The 14,518-nt window shown below is 36.5% G+C and overlaps 1 protein-coding gene across 4 annotated transcripts in view; it reads right to left on the bottom strand.

Annotated features, from left to right (window-relative positions):
* The window catches only part of LOC147824152 (uncharacterized), a 349,377-nt gene that overhangs the window by 107,975 nt on the left and 226,884 nt on the right, over nucleotides 1-14,518 (bottom strand). For 2 of the 4 annotated variants that reach the window (XR_015442735.1, XR_015442734.1), the window contains exon 5: nucleotides 11,204-11,324. The exons of 1 other annotated variant lie outside the window; for it this stretch is intronic. The gene's annotated coding sequence lies outside the window, so the exon portion shown is untranslated. The remainder of the gene's footprint in view (nucleotides 1-11,203; nucleotides 11,325-14,518) is intronic. One more of the 4 variants, XR_015442737.1, reaches the window with a different exon arrangement.

Below are 14,518 nucleotides of genomic sequence, written 5' to 3'. Positions count from 1 at the left end.
TCTGAAGCCACAAAGTGCACTCCTCTTAGTGGGTTTATGTTCTTGGGGATTGGATCTTTAAGCAAGACAATGATAAAATTCAACCTTACTAAGCAGATCAGAAAATAGAGAGTTGGTATTGTACAGAGCAGGACCAAAGCTTTGTTATCTTTGACCATGAAAGACGATGATTAAGTAAACCTCAAACACCATGAATCATACTACTCGAATAGTTCTCTCTTTTTCAGTCCACTCATTGCTACCAGAAAATTCTTCTTCCAAGAACCCTGCATTCTAACTTTCAGTTTTGAGACCAGTTGAAGCTGAGTAACATTTTTATGTATTCATTAAAAAAAACCTTAAAATCTACTTTTAAATATTCAGTTTTTTAAATGAGAGTAAAAGTACTTTTAGCCGTTGTTTCACTGAACACAAATATACCATTTTGTTAAATGGAAACCTATCTATTAAGATCAGAATTAGACTATTAAGAACTACAAAGCAAGAGAAACTATACTTAGAACATACATAAAAATACCTCAAATAATAAAATCAGCTCTGGTCAACCAGAAATGATAGGATGACTTTAAGTGATAGCAAAATTTATTCTCCTGAAATCCTAACAATAAACCACACAGGAGTTTCTTCTAGATATCCTGTAGATACCTGATAGCAAAAGGAAATGACAAGACTTAAAATGAAATGCCAAAGCCATTCAGACCCTCGTCCATCTTTTCCCCAGTTCCCTTCCCTGCATGCCCCACTCATACAACTGGTGTGCACTCGCACAGACACAAGGACACACACAAGACTTGACTCTCAGATCTTCATGGAGATAATTCATCTACATTTATCTCCCTATGGAAGTGACCTATAAATCATGGAGTCCATAAAATACTTTGTAAAGGGACAAAATATTGAAAGAGTGCCAAAACAAATGGGAAAGAAAACTGAGAAAATGATGGGAAAGGAGGAATCAAAGAAGGAAAAGGAGGAAGAAGAGTCCAATTTCTTTGAAAATCAAACTCAAAGCCCTTCCTCTTGCATTCGAGCCATATAAAAATTTCTCTTTGCTTCACTTTTCCAACTTTGGCCCTGCTTTTAGAAGTTTTTCAGCCTTCCCAGTATGATTGTTTTAATCAATGTCTAATAACCTTGAAATATCCTTCCTTTAATTTATGTGAATATTAAAGGTCCTTCCATGGTTAGTCAAGTGTCTAACTTTTTTCCACTAGAACAGGCACAAATGTAGTATTCTCCCTCATGGCTAACCCCCAGTGATTAGCATATTTCCCAGAGCAGCTGCCAAAACTCAGTAAGTGGTTAACTCTCAATATTTGTAGCTTTCAGCCATTTTTCAGTTTGGGGTATTTCTCTTATTATTATTTTATACATTTAAAGAGATATTTCATACTTAAACAAGACTATTAGGTAATTTAGGCCAGGAGAATATTTCTAGACATATTATTACTAGACACATCAATACTTGAATTTTTTATATTCCCCTCTCCCATTTAACCAATTTTTGAGGCAAAAGTCACCTAGCCATCACACATTTTTTTCACCTCAGGGGACTGAAGACAGGGCTTTCATACTGAGCTGTATCCTCAGCCCTTTTTGAGTGAGACTAGGTCTCACTAAATTGCTAATTTGACCAAACTGGGCTTGAAATTTTGATCCTCCTGCCTCAACTTCCCACAGTGCCAGCATTACAGGTGTGTACCACCGTGTCTGGCTCAGGTAATATATTTCTGTCAAGGGCTGCCACACAACAGGCACTGTTTATTACACTGGTGATATAGCAGTAAGCAGGACGGCAACAACACCTCTGACCTCAGGAAGCTTACTTTTTAATGATGAGAGACAGGAAACACATACACAAATCAATATGCACATTTATTAGTCTGCTGAACAGCTGCTGTAACAAAATGCTATGCACTTGTGACTTAAGCAACTGAAATTTATTTGTTCACAGCTCTGGAGGCCAAAACTCTTAAGATTAAAGAGCAAGCAGGGTCAGTGTCAGGTGAAGATCTTCTTCCTGGCTTGCAGGAGGTTATCTTTTCACAGTGGGCTCACATAGTAGAGAGAGATATCTTTTTCTTTCTTATAAGAACACAGTCCTATTAGATTAGGGTTCCACTCTTATGACCTTGTTTGATCTTAACTACATTTAAAGACCGTATCTCCAGATACTCATGTTGGGAGTTAGGGTTCAATATATGAATGTGGAAAGAACACATCATTGAATCTATAACAACAAATTTCAAAATTGAGATCTTAAAGTGGACAAAGTCAAATGCCTAGAAATTTCATGAGCTCAGTCAGGGTGAGCTCTCTGAAGAAGTGACATTTGTGATCCAATGGAAAAGAAGAAGTAAAAGTAGTCAGCAAAGACTTTGGAGACAAATTTGAAAGAAGCAGAAATTCCAAATGCAAATTCTCTAGTAGTAGAAAAAAAGAATTGATGTGAACAACAAACAGAGTAAGCAACATGCCTGAGAAGTAGTAAACTTATCTATCAGTAGACCATGACCTACATAAGGAAAGACATATCATATGGGTCTTTTGTTGAAAGTTTGGATTTTATTCTTACAAGGAAAATTCACTAGTCAGAAAAATGACAAGAAATACTTAAATGCTATTGCTAGTGACAAACCTATCTAGGGAAACTGAGAGGAGAGAACTACACCTTATTCCAGTTGAGAGCTGATGGCATCTTGGGTAGGGTGACAGCAGTAGAAATAGGGAGAGACAGTTAGGTTTGGGGTGCGTTAAGGATGTAGGGCTGATATGATGTTTCACAGAAGGATGTGGTTTGGGGAAAGAGGCCAAAATCAGGTTGATGCTTAGGTTTGGGACCTACAGATCTAAGTGGCTGTTAGTGGTGTTTACTGGGTAGGAAAATTCAAGTAGGAATTGGGTTTGGGGGTAAAAATCAAGAATTAATTTCTGAGCATATTAAATTTGAGATGACTTAGAAATGTAAGCATAAGTATTTGTTCAAAAGTCTGGCTTATGAATCAAGTTCACAAGATTATCACAAATAACTTTCAGCTCAATCCTTGTGAAAGGAAGAGAAAAAGAAGGACAGGGCAAGGGGCTACACTGGTGCAGAAGTTCTTAAAGAGAGGTCTGAACAGCATATCACAACATTCACCCACCTCCACCCAGAGAGTTATGACTTTAATAGGTTTTTAGAAAAAAGGACTGGGTAGAATTCTCTTGAGAAAATATGGATAGAAAATCAAAGAAAGACAAAGACAAAAATCCCAACAATATTCTACAAGTATGTGACAGTCAGGAACAGCTGCTCTAGTTCAGGCCTGCTTTCTATAATTAAAGGTGGAATAAAAGCACTAGTTTGTGGGAGGCCCTGGGATTTTCTAAATTTATGACAAATAAAAGCCCTTGTATCATCTGCTGGCTTCCCTGAGCTGAGACAGTGTAAAAGGATATAAATATAGATACATATTTAAATATATATACATTCAGATATAAATATATATGCCAACTTTTGAAATTTTAGCATGTATATTTTATATTTGTGTAGTAGAAATAGCTATTATATTTCAATAAATCATGGCAGAGGTGGAACATTGACAAAATAATGTGTCACTATCCCATAGCATGCAAGTCTTTATGCACAATGCCCCCAATTTTGCTTTTCTTTACATAGAATAGGAAAGACTTGGGCTACAACCACAATAATCTGCATCTCAGACCATGCAGAAAGATATCAAGATATCTCAGACCTGCAAAAGATATCACTGAGCTTGTTCTTGTCTTGCCCATGTCAGTCATCTCCTTTTGTATACCCACTTCTTTTATTTTTCCTTTCCAAATTTACTCACCTTCATACCTGGCAATATCTGAACTTCTTGCCCATATAGCATTTCATGCCAAACAAAACAAATCAAACCCAGCATTATGTGGAAGCCTTAATGCTGCCATCGCTGAGATCAGATAGTCTATGGAAGACCTCCTGCAGGGTTTCAGGCCACAATCACAGGGGATGAGTCTCTTGAGCATCCCATGTCCACAATTAATGGAGTGCTGCAGTGGTTACATTATGTCTTTGGTACTCAGTAATAAACATGGGAGGGCAAATTGTCTACTGGTGGATTTTAGTATTCATTCCACAAGTTTTTAAAAGGAGGACTTCAGAGAAACCAATGTCAAAAACAGACCACAAGGAGAATTCCATCCATGCTTGTGGATTTCTACAGTAGCATACATGAAATGTAAAACACTTTGTACATGGAATTTAATATGCATAGTTGCAATAAAATTCTAAAATGATAGGACTAAGGCTGGGTTATTAAAACAAATTTTAAAATGTCATTTACTTACATCCTCTTTACATAAACAAAACTCTTAAATTTTAGAAGCAAGCTAAATTTCAAGAAATATGTTTCATGCTAATTTCCCTCATTACCTTTTATTATACAAGTTTCATTTCTAATTTTTTAATTTATGATAATGTTCTACGATGGGATTGGGAATCCTGATTGGAAACCCAAGTACCATCATTAGCTCTTATCCCTTATGGCCAAAGGCTTGCTCTGTCACTTGTACTGGCCTGTGGAAGTCAGTTTCCAAAAGTGGCCTCAGAGGACCCCCATCCTTTCATTCACATTCATGCCACTCTTTCCCTAAATCCGAGCTGTACTACTCACTGTTGTGTATTAGTGTCCTGGGGAAATGACACTGATTTTCATCATGAGGCCATTGTCACAAATTGTACTATGTATTATGCATGCTGTATTAATGTATTACATGGTATATATGTTGCACTAATGGATTTCATATATGTTTGACATAGGCCCCAAATAAGACTTCAATAGGACATATATGACTAAATTAATATATAATTTACTAATAAATATCCTCTATGTTATACGGTTGCATTTTTTACTTATGTAGATGTTTAAATAATAAGATTAGGAGAAACATGAAATAACTGATCATTTTTTACTATTTATAGGCGGAAAATAGTCTAATAATTATATGATATTTTCCCTAAAACTATGGTGACTATACTGATGTTAGAAAATAAATTTGATGAATTTACTATAAAATACATCTTGGTATTTTAGTGGTAGGGGGGCACTGATGATATTCAGTACAGTTAGAGTTGTGAGAAGAGAGTTTAGATTTTTAAAAGGCTAAAGAGTAAGGTTAGAGTACTCTCTTAAATACTTTACCAGTTGATAAAAAGAAAGGAGTGGTTGTTAATTTTAGGGATAAACATATCAACACATATTTTGCTCTTGTTGATGTTATGTGGAAAAGTAGTATATTAGTGAGAGAGAAATCAGGAGTGGAAATTTAGAGCCCAGCAATGTCCCAATAAAGATGGTCAGTACATATTGAGATTTAAAGTACAGTAGAAAGAGCAAACAAGGATGCATAAAATTCCAGAGTGTTGAAAAAGAAAATGAAGCGAACAAAAAAATCTTAACAAAGAGAAGCAATACAAAAACCAGGAAATACACAGAAAATAAAAGAGGTAGGAGTGAATTTGATTTCTTAAGAGAAAGAAAAAAAAAAGGAGTTAGTTGAACAGTCCAGTGTGATTCTGGAAAGGGAGTCTAACAGCACTGTTCAGTAAAGCCTCATCGTGAATCTCCATCAATTACAAACACAAAGTCTAGAAAGCTGCTGCAATGGAAGAAAAGAAAGGAGAGTTATAAGGTATGGGATGGAAAGGAGAAACTGAAAGAACCGAAACATTCAAATGAAATGAATAATCTTCCCAGATATTTTTAGTGCATATATTTGAATCAGTAACTGAATCAGAGCCTTGCCACACTAAATAAAACTACTAATCATCATACATTTTGCCTTAGGCTCTCAACAAAATCCCTTGTCTTTCATCCTGCCAATACAGTGAGCAAGTTTTCATGGTGAGATATGGTAAAGAAAATAATTTTTTGTCTTGAGTGCTAAAGACCATCCTAAGGTGGTCAATGGTAGGCTTAGTCACCTTGACCTCAGCTCATGAGCACTGTGCTCTGAGCCTTGGATCCTGGCGTTGTAACTGGAGTGAGTGCCTCCAGCTGCTAAAAACATAAAATCTCCACCATTAACACTCAGATGTCAATGTAACTTTTTCATGTGCTTCCCAAATTCCCAGAGGACACTGAATAAAGATCATTCATTTGATTAGATGAGATCAAGTTCACTGGATTACTATTAGCCCCCTGAGATTCTGCAATTACTGTAAAACTAAAATGATTTACTTCATGAGAGTCAAGAAGCCCCATAAGCAATGTCTGTAGCTGGGCAGAGAAGGATTTACTTTAGAACAAAACAAGAAAAAAGACAAAGAAAACTTTAAAATGCAGTTGGCTTGCTTTTCTTTTAGTTTCTAAACTATCTCAAGGAGATCCATACTTTCAACCTGATTCAGTGAATGTTTCCTAAGGCCACCTATGAATTCTATTTCAGTTTTAATATCAGTAAGATCACTAACATGGATAGGTAAAAATACAGCAAATAATTCAAAACATGGTGTTTTTAAACAAGTCACAGACCCCTCTTTTAGTTTTGCTGACATGTACATCAAAATCAGACTCAGAGAGTTATGATGCTAAAGTAAATCTAGCAAACTGTGTCATTACTCCAGCTGTGGGTATGATATTAATTTTGCTTTTTCCGAGGCAAAATGATTGGGTGTCATTTACATAATTTGGTGCCTACTTCTAATTCCTCTAAGAATATATTTATCATATTGGTATTTCCATGTTAAAATAGTCATTGTGAATAAACAATGCTAAAAAACTTCTTGGTTTTATGGTCAATAAATATCTTCTTTGATTACACAGTAATTCAAAATTAAAATAGGACGAATTTTGTGTTACTTAATCTTTGTTATTACATTGAACCTAATATAATAAAAGTACATGATACTATGATCTATTTTCAAAATATTTTGTCCAAAAAATATAAAATCATAGAATTATACCTGACACATACAAAAAACTGTGCCATTTCTAGGAGAAAAGTGTGTTTTCAATGATTTTTTTCCCCTCATATTTACCTCCCCTGCTCTGATGGTTAACCTTGATTGACAACTTGATTTTACATCACATTTCTGAGTATGTTATGGGCGTGACCTTGGGGACCCTGTCCGGTTCCTGGCTTCTTCCTCTCGAGCTTGCTTCCTGCTTTCTACTTCATAGCTGCCATGAGTGGAACAGTTTTCTTTGCCAAGCCCTTCCACTATGATGTTTCTCCTTGAAGCCAGCCAACCATGGACTGAAACCTTTGAAACCATGGGCCAGAATAAATCTTTTCTCCTTGAAATTATACATAACAGAATAGAATTTTGTCCCAGCATGGAAAATCTAATATACCTGCTAAGGGACAAAAAAAAAAAAAAAAAATCCCCATATTGAACCCTTCCTACAAGAAAAGAAAACTACTGGAGTAAGTTTATTCCTACTAATATGTTAAGGCGTTTCCCACCATAGAATCTGTTTTTAGAAAAGCCAAAGAGAAAAACTTTTTAACTTAAATATTAATTACCCTTGGACATGGAAAATAATTTGATCTTTCTTAGGCTCTCAAATTATGCCTTACAATTGCTTATTCTACAGAAGCTTACCCTGTTGAGGGTGCAGTTTCTTCCAAAGACAGAGATTTTACAATGTCTTTGGCATAAATAGGCAGATGTTCAATAGATATATTTACAAAGCGAACTGATGCCTGTGGTTGATATTATTGTGGGAGAGAAAATGACTATTGAAGTCAACTACTGAGATATTGAAAAAGGATCTCTATTGTCATAATCCAGATTCTGAGAGCAAGAACAAATGCTGATGTTAATGATTGTATTCAAGCTATTTTTGTTTAAAAACTGTGATTCTATCTTATATGCTTTCATTGCTGTGAAGAAACAGCCTATTTTTTGGAATGAATTGGAGTAATTATGCCTACAGTAGTGATAAAATTTTTAACCTATACATTTTAGGGTTTACTCCCATTTAGTGCTATGATGGTTAAATGTTTATTTTGTTATTGATAACGTTTGCTGGTGTTTTCTCTTATAATTAGTCTCACGCCTGGATTTGTTGTTTTTCAGTAAGGATTTTTCAAATTTTGTGACTCTGCACTCCTTTTTGAATAATAGTCCTTACACAACATAAGGATGCTTTTGATTCCATTTTTTTTCTTTTAAATGACTTTAAAAATACTTAGATCTGTTTCTCAATGATAAAGTCAGATTTTGTCAACTGAATCATATTTATCTTTGTTTTTCTAGTAAGTATAAAGCCATTGCATGAGTGACAGAATTTTACATTTTGGGTTAGGCATGAAACAGGATGTGGAAGACAACCTTGTTCTCTATAAAATTCCACATAAATGTATCTACATGGTAGGTCAGTAAAAAGAATGAGACTGCTCAGAATGTCATCCTTAGAAAAGTGTGATGAAAAAGCCACATTCAGTGGGCCTGGTTATTCCTTGTATAGACTTCCCTTTAGTGGGATCCAGGCCAAGATTTTCTTCATTACCAGGTAACAAAGGAAGCCCAATTCGAAATGGACAAACCCAATGCCAATAACCAGCTCTGCCTCTCAGCTGAGCTTGGTGCTCTTTATAGTACTTGTTATTTATCTCCCTCTTATGGGTTTTCAGAGCTCCACTTGCTGAGAGAGCAGATTTTTTTGGTCAAAATCCTACATTAGAATTATGTTTTATTTTAAATTATCACTTATTCTGTCTTCTGTCATCTCCAGGCAAAATAAAGCTTATTCCATCTGCTATCAAGTTTTTATTGGCTCTCCCCCAAATTCCTCAAGTTTGCTTTTGTTTTGTTTTGTTTTGTTTTAACATAGACCCTGTTATGAGATTGGCATGTATCAAAACAAAGGTTAGTTTATTAAGTAATATTTTAAGGTCTTAGGAAAATAAAGAGAATGACTTCAGTACTACTTAGAACAGTACAGTAAACTATCTCCAAAGACATGTCCCCTAAATAGTCATATAATTGATGATGTTGTTTTCTTAAAATCCAGTAAGATTAGATGAAATTTTAAACTTTAAAAGTCATCCACACCCTTTCCAATCTTGGCATTCTAAATTAAAAATCTCAAACTTTTAATTCTTGAAAAGAGAAACAAGTAATATTTTGTTTTCTAAAGGGTATATTGGCAAAAGTATTTTGCTGAAAATTTTCTTCCAGCAGGTGAATCTGAAATCTGTATTTAGAGCATTGAAATCAGAACCCTCCACACATTTTTCCACACTCCTTGCTCATATGCAGGGAACCTGACTCTCTCACTCATAGATGATTTCACCTGACAGCCTAGCAATAGATTAAGTGATCAGAGAGTTTAAAAAATAAGCTGATCAAGTTCTCTTTTAGGAATTTGAACCCATAGAATGTAAACCATACTACTGTGCAGCTGAGCTGAAAGCTTATTAAATAAACTCAGACTAGGGCCACAATGGGACAGTTGAAGCTAAACTTATAATAGAAGTCAGCAAAACAAGAAAAGTGCTTTCTAATGAGCAAAGAGGAACCATGGGCCTCTCTAGTGGTCTCTGGTACAATTGCTCAGATCCTCGGTTATATAAATGCTCATATATAGCAACACTCAGGAACACAAACTGTTCATGCCTCTCTTTACTTGTAGGATACCTATTTCTCTAACTAGTCTATGTATATCTCTGTATCTTGTAACCAAAACACTAAGTGAAACAAAACAAAAACTTGGATATCTTTTATATTAAAAATAAAAGAAAATATTAATAACTTTAGACTCTCCTCATTGCACTAATAAAATCTTTACCTTGCTTCAAAATTCAGAGAGTAGAACAAATTCTCTACCCTGTGTTATAAAAAGGAAGTTTACAGGGCCGGGGATTTAGCTCAGTGGTGTCGCTGCCTGCCACGCAAGGTCCCAAGTTCAATCCCCAGTACCAAAAGAAAATAAGGAAGTTTATGAATAGGAAACATTTCCCATGAAAAAAGGACATAATAAAATTGACTTCTAAGTCAAAACATGGTGGAAACTAGAAAAGTTTTGTTTTAAAGTATACATGTTACTTTTATCTTTAATGATTCAAAATATGAGAAATTTTCACTTGTTTTTCAAACCTCTGGGTCTCAATAACTATGTAATCCATCTGTTTCTAATTTATTCACACTTAACTCATTGAAATGCTGTTTGTAAAAATTGCTTGTTGTCCAAGACATCTTGTGAGTTCCTTATGAGCATATTTATCCCTTCTTAGGAACAGGTTCATTGGCCAAGAGCAAGTGAATTTGTATAACAAAACATTCAGATTTGGACAGAAACAGAAAATAAAAGATTGGGCTAGTTTCTTTGGGGGAGAAAGGCCCTGCACATAGCTTTCAGACACTAGTCTTTATAAATTGTGTTAAATTAATCTCATCGTGTTTCTTCAGCCTCTCAAGAGACTAGATCATTTGGTGAAGTATGAAATAATATATTAAATTATTTTAAATAAAACTTTTATCAAAATTGTGAAGATAAAGGAAAGCCCATATTCTTCATTTAGAAAACTTGTATGTTTTGTGGAGCAACCTTCTTGGCAAAAAAATATATGCCAATAAATGAATGTGCTTTATAGAGATTTTGTCTGCCTTTAATCGTAGTAGTCTCTTAAAGACTTTAGGGAAAAATGTAGATAGTTAGGGAACACACTTATTCAACACATTTTTACTAAATGCCTACTATGTGTAAGAAATTATTCCATTCTACATCAATAAGCAAAACAGGAAAAATTCCCTGACTTCACGGAGCTTACATTGTCAGGAAAGACAGTCAAAACACCTAATAAATAAGTAAGTTATATAGTATGCTGAAATGTGCGCAGTATTGAAGAAAATCAGAACATAGTAAGGATGATAGGAAGTGCTGCCAAATAGTGATCTACTTTTAAATGCAGGATGATGTATTGAAATTATAAAGAGGAATAAAGGCAAATGATGAAAGAGAACGAGCATGTAGATTTTATTTTCGAGAAAGGGTATTCAAGGTAAAAGAAACAACCAGTTTTTACACTCTGAGGCAAGAATGGTCTAGTATGTTAAAGAACCACTGAGGCTGGAGTGAAAAAAAAATAAAAAAAGAAAGCATCAGTCCTGAGCTAAAGAGGAGAAACAAGGGGAGAGTCTTTATAATAAGAGTTTCTCACACTTTAAATGACATTAAGAATGTTATGATGATCTCATTGAAATACATACTCTGCTTCAGTAGGTCTGGAGTGAGTCGTGAGATTCAGCATTTCCTCAGGCAACACTGATGCTGCCAGTCCATTCTTTGAGTGGCAGGTCTGTAGGTCTTTCAAAATGATGTTGGCTGCTACTGTGAGAAGAACGAGGAGTCACTGAAGAGTTATCAGTAGAGGAATGATGTAAACTGATTTAGTATAATAAATAAAACTCTAAGCTTTGTGTATAGATGCCTTTTATATCCTGTCAGCCTGATGGTGCTATAGTGGGAAGCTTGCATTGGGAAAAGGAACATACTTGGCTTCTCTATTCCAAGAGCTCCTTCCTGTCCACTGCTCCTTCACTGTGGTTAGAAAAAGGAACATGAAGTAAAAGCAGAAGCATAGAAAGGATAAAATGCACCTGAGCAGTGGCACTTTGTTTTGGTTTAGATCTAGAATTTTCCCCAAAAGCCTCATGTGCTCAAGGGTGGAGTTTTTAGTAGGTCATTGTATCTTGAGGACTCTATACTCAACATGGATTAATCCACTGGTGCATTTATAGTTGACTTGCTATTAGGAAGTAGAGCCCAGTTGAAGATGAGCTACTGGGGCATGACCTAGAAGGGTGTATTTTTCTCTTCAGCTCCTCTTTTCTCCCTCTGTTTCCTGGCTGCCATGGAATGAGCAATTTTCCTTCATCCAGGTCCTTCCACCATGTCATTTCTGCCTCGAAGCTAGCCAACAGTGGTTTGAAACTGTGAACCAAAATAAACCTTTCCTACTTTAAGTTGTGGGTGTTGGGTAAGCTGTTTCAGTGATTGGAAAGCAAGTAAATCATATTTTGGTACCAGGAATGGAGTGTTGCTATCATTGAACTTAATTCTGTGGAAAGGCCTTTGGAAATGGTTCAAGGAAGGAGTTCAGAAAGATTTGAAACACAGCTATAGAATTCATAAAATATAAGCCAAGGTTGATAGGAGATTCTGGCCAGAGCTCAGAAGACCAGATGCTGAAAGAAATGTGGACAGTAAAGGCCAAACTCAGGATATTTCAGTCAGAAACAAGGACTGCATTGTCAATTGGACTAGAAGCCATGTATGGTACACCCTGGCAGAAAATTTGTTTTCATTTTGTGCACATCCTGAGTCTTTTCAGAAGACTGAGATTGATAGCAATGGACTAATTATTCTGGCAGAAGAAATTTCAAGGCACAGATACTTCTTGTTGCCTTTAACCAAATCTACAGTGAGCATCAGGAGCAAATGGCAGAGCTGAATAATTTTAAAAGTTTACAATTTCACCAGAAGAGAAGCACTTGTAAAGATAAGGTTGCTGTAAAGATTTTCATTAAACAGAAGCCAAATGCTTTGTATCAAGACAATAAGAAAGATGGTTTGAAGGCATCTCAGGAATCAGCAAGACCCCACCCTTTGTAGTCTCAAGAGTGCGAAACTATAAAGCTTTCATTTGAAAAGGGAGCCCCAGGGAACCCAGCTCACTCAGAGACAAGTAAGAAAGAGTTTTCTGATGTTCAGCCATCCAAACACTCCAAGGCTTCTGCAGCCATGATCCAAGAGGGTCTAGCAGCAGACCTGGGTTTCATTCACATGTGCTGGTAATATGGGCATGCAGAATGCAAAGTTATAAAGTCAGGTAGACTTCCATTCAGACATCAGAAAAAGGCCTGGGAGGTTAGGCAATTTGTCTTTGCAGGGGCAATGTGTTAAGCTGAGTGAGTGAAGTCAAAAATGAAGCCAACAAGATTCTGTCTAGTAGAGATACAGGAATGTGGCAACGTCAGAAACATGGAACATCTGCTGAGGAAAGGTGCAGGCAGTGAGCAGAAGCAACCCAAGAGAGAGGCCATGAGGGCTGGAATGGTAATACCAGAGTTGTGAGGCTCCCCAACCTAGATGTAGTTCACAATTCACCACAGATCTACCCAGCGTACTGCACGAGGAGCTACAAGATTTAACATTTGGCTTGCTACCTTTTTGTCTTGCTTTGGTCCTCCTATTTCTCCCTATTGGAATGGGATGTTTACCCTGTGTCATTGTATGTTGGCAATGTTTAACTTTCTGTTTGATATTTCACAGGAGCTCACAGCTAAGAGTTTGTCTTGAGTCTTAGAGGTAACTTTGGACTTGAACTTTTCTTCAATGCTGGAACTGGTAAAACTTGGCAGACCCTTAGAGATGGACTAAATGTATTTGCGTAAAGAGTTGGACATGTGTCTTTTAGGGGTCAGAAGTAGAATTCAGTGGTTTATATATAGAATGTCCTCCAAAAGGTTCACATGTTCAGAAGTGGGGCTTTTGGAAGGTGACTGGCTCTTGGGAGTACTTTACTCATCAGAGCTAAATGCACTGTTAGGAGACGGAGCATGGTCAGAAGGAGCAAGTCAGTGGGAGTGTGACCTGGAAGAGTATGTCTCCCTCTCTGCCTCCTACCTTTGCACTCTGCTTCCTGGACACCATAACATGAGCAGCTTTCCTCCTCCAAACCATTCCACTATGCCTTCCCCACCTTGGAGCCATGGACTGAATCTCCTAAAAGCTGTGAACTAAAATATAACTTTCCTCCTTTACTTGTGGGTTTTGGGTATTTTGTCCCCATGATGAAAAAGTAACTAAGACATACTTGTTATATGCTGTGGTGGCTGGACCAGAATGTGTGGACTTATATCCACACATTACCCTACAGATGAATGCCAATACATGAATATGTCCTGTTCTACTTATTTTATTCTCTGCCTCTAGGGATAAAGAAAGAAAAACTTTTACTTTATTGGTAGTATTTTCTTCAGGAAATGAGAGTATCTAGGATTATCAAATGTTTCAATTATATTTCTGGATTTTATAGGTTGGACTGATTCCCTTTCTTGAGTCTGTAAATATTCCTTTCTCAGGCACTGAAACTTTCTCAAATACAGTTTCCTTGACCTAAGCGAATTATCTCCCCATCTGTTTATATCTTCTGCATCTGTTCAGAAGTAGGCAATCCTCTGTTACAGCCCCCTCTCTTAGCCTCTATAGAATATCCTCTGGAGCCAGATCAAAATGACCAGCCAGTCTGACTCCATCAAATTCCCTCATCTGATCAATGGAAGTACTCATGCCTTCTTTATCTGAGTGCAAAGGGTGCTGCCATACCCTTTCCTTCATAATCCAAGCACCAGTCAGCCACAGTCCCCCCTACAGATTTCCCATAAGAAGAGGGTCAGATGCCAGGCCATGGAGACCTCTAAACTAAGGGGCATACAGTGACCTCACTGACCCCTTTATTAAAATTTCTCTCACTTAACATAAGGAAAAACATGTCTCAGCTGGGCATAGTATTGCATACC

The sequence above is a fragment of the Heterocephalus glaber genome, unplaced genomic scaffold, assembly GCF_053883595.1.
Source record: "Heterocephalus glaber isolate CG9 unplaced genomic scaffold, H.glaber_assembly_v1.0 deba00001553, whole genome shotgun sequence".
Lineage (NCBI taxonomy): Eukaryota > Metazoa > Chordata > Mammalia > Rodentia > Bathyergidae > Heterocephalus > Heterocephalus glaber.
The sequence above is the reverse complement of the archived record's forward strand: the minus strand, read 5'-3'. Positions and strand labels throughout refer to the sequence as shown.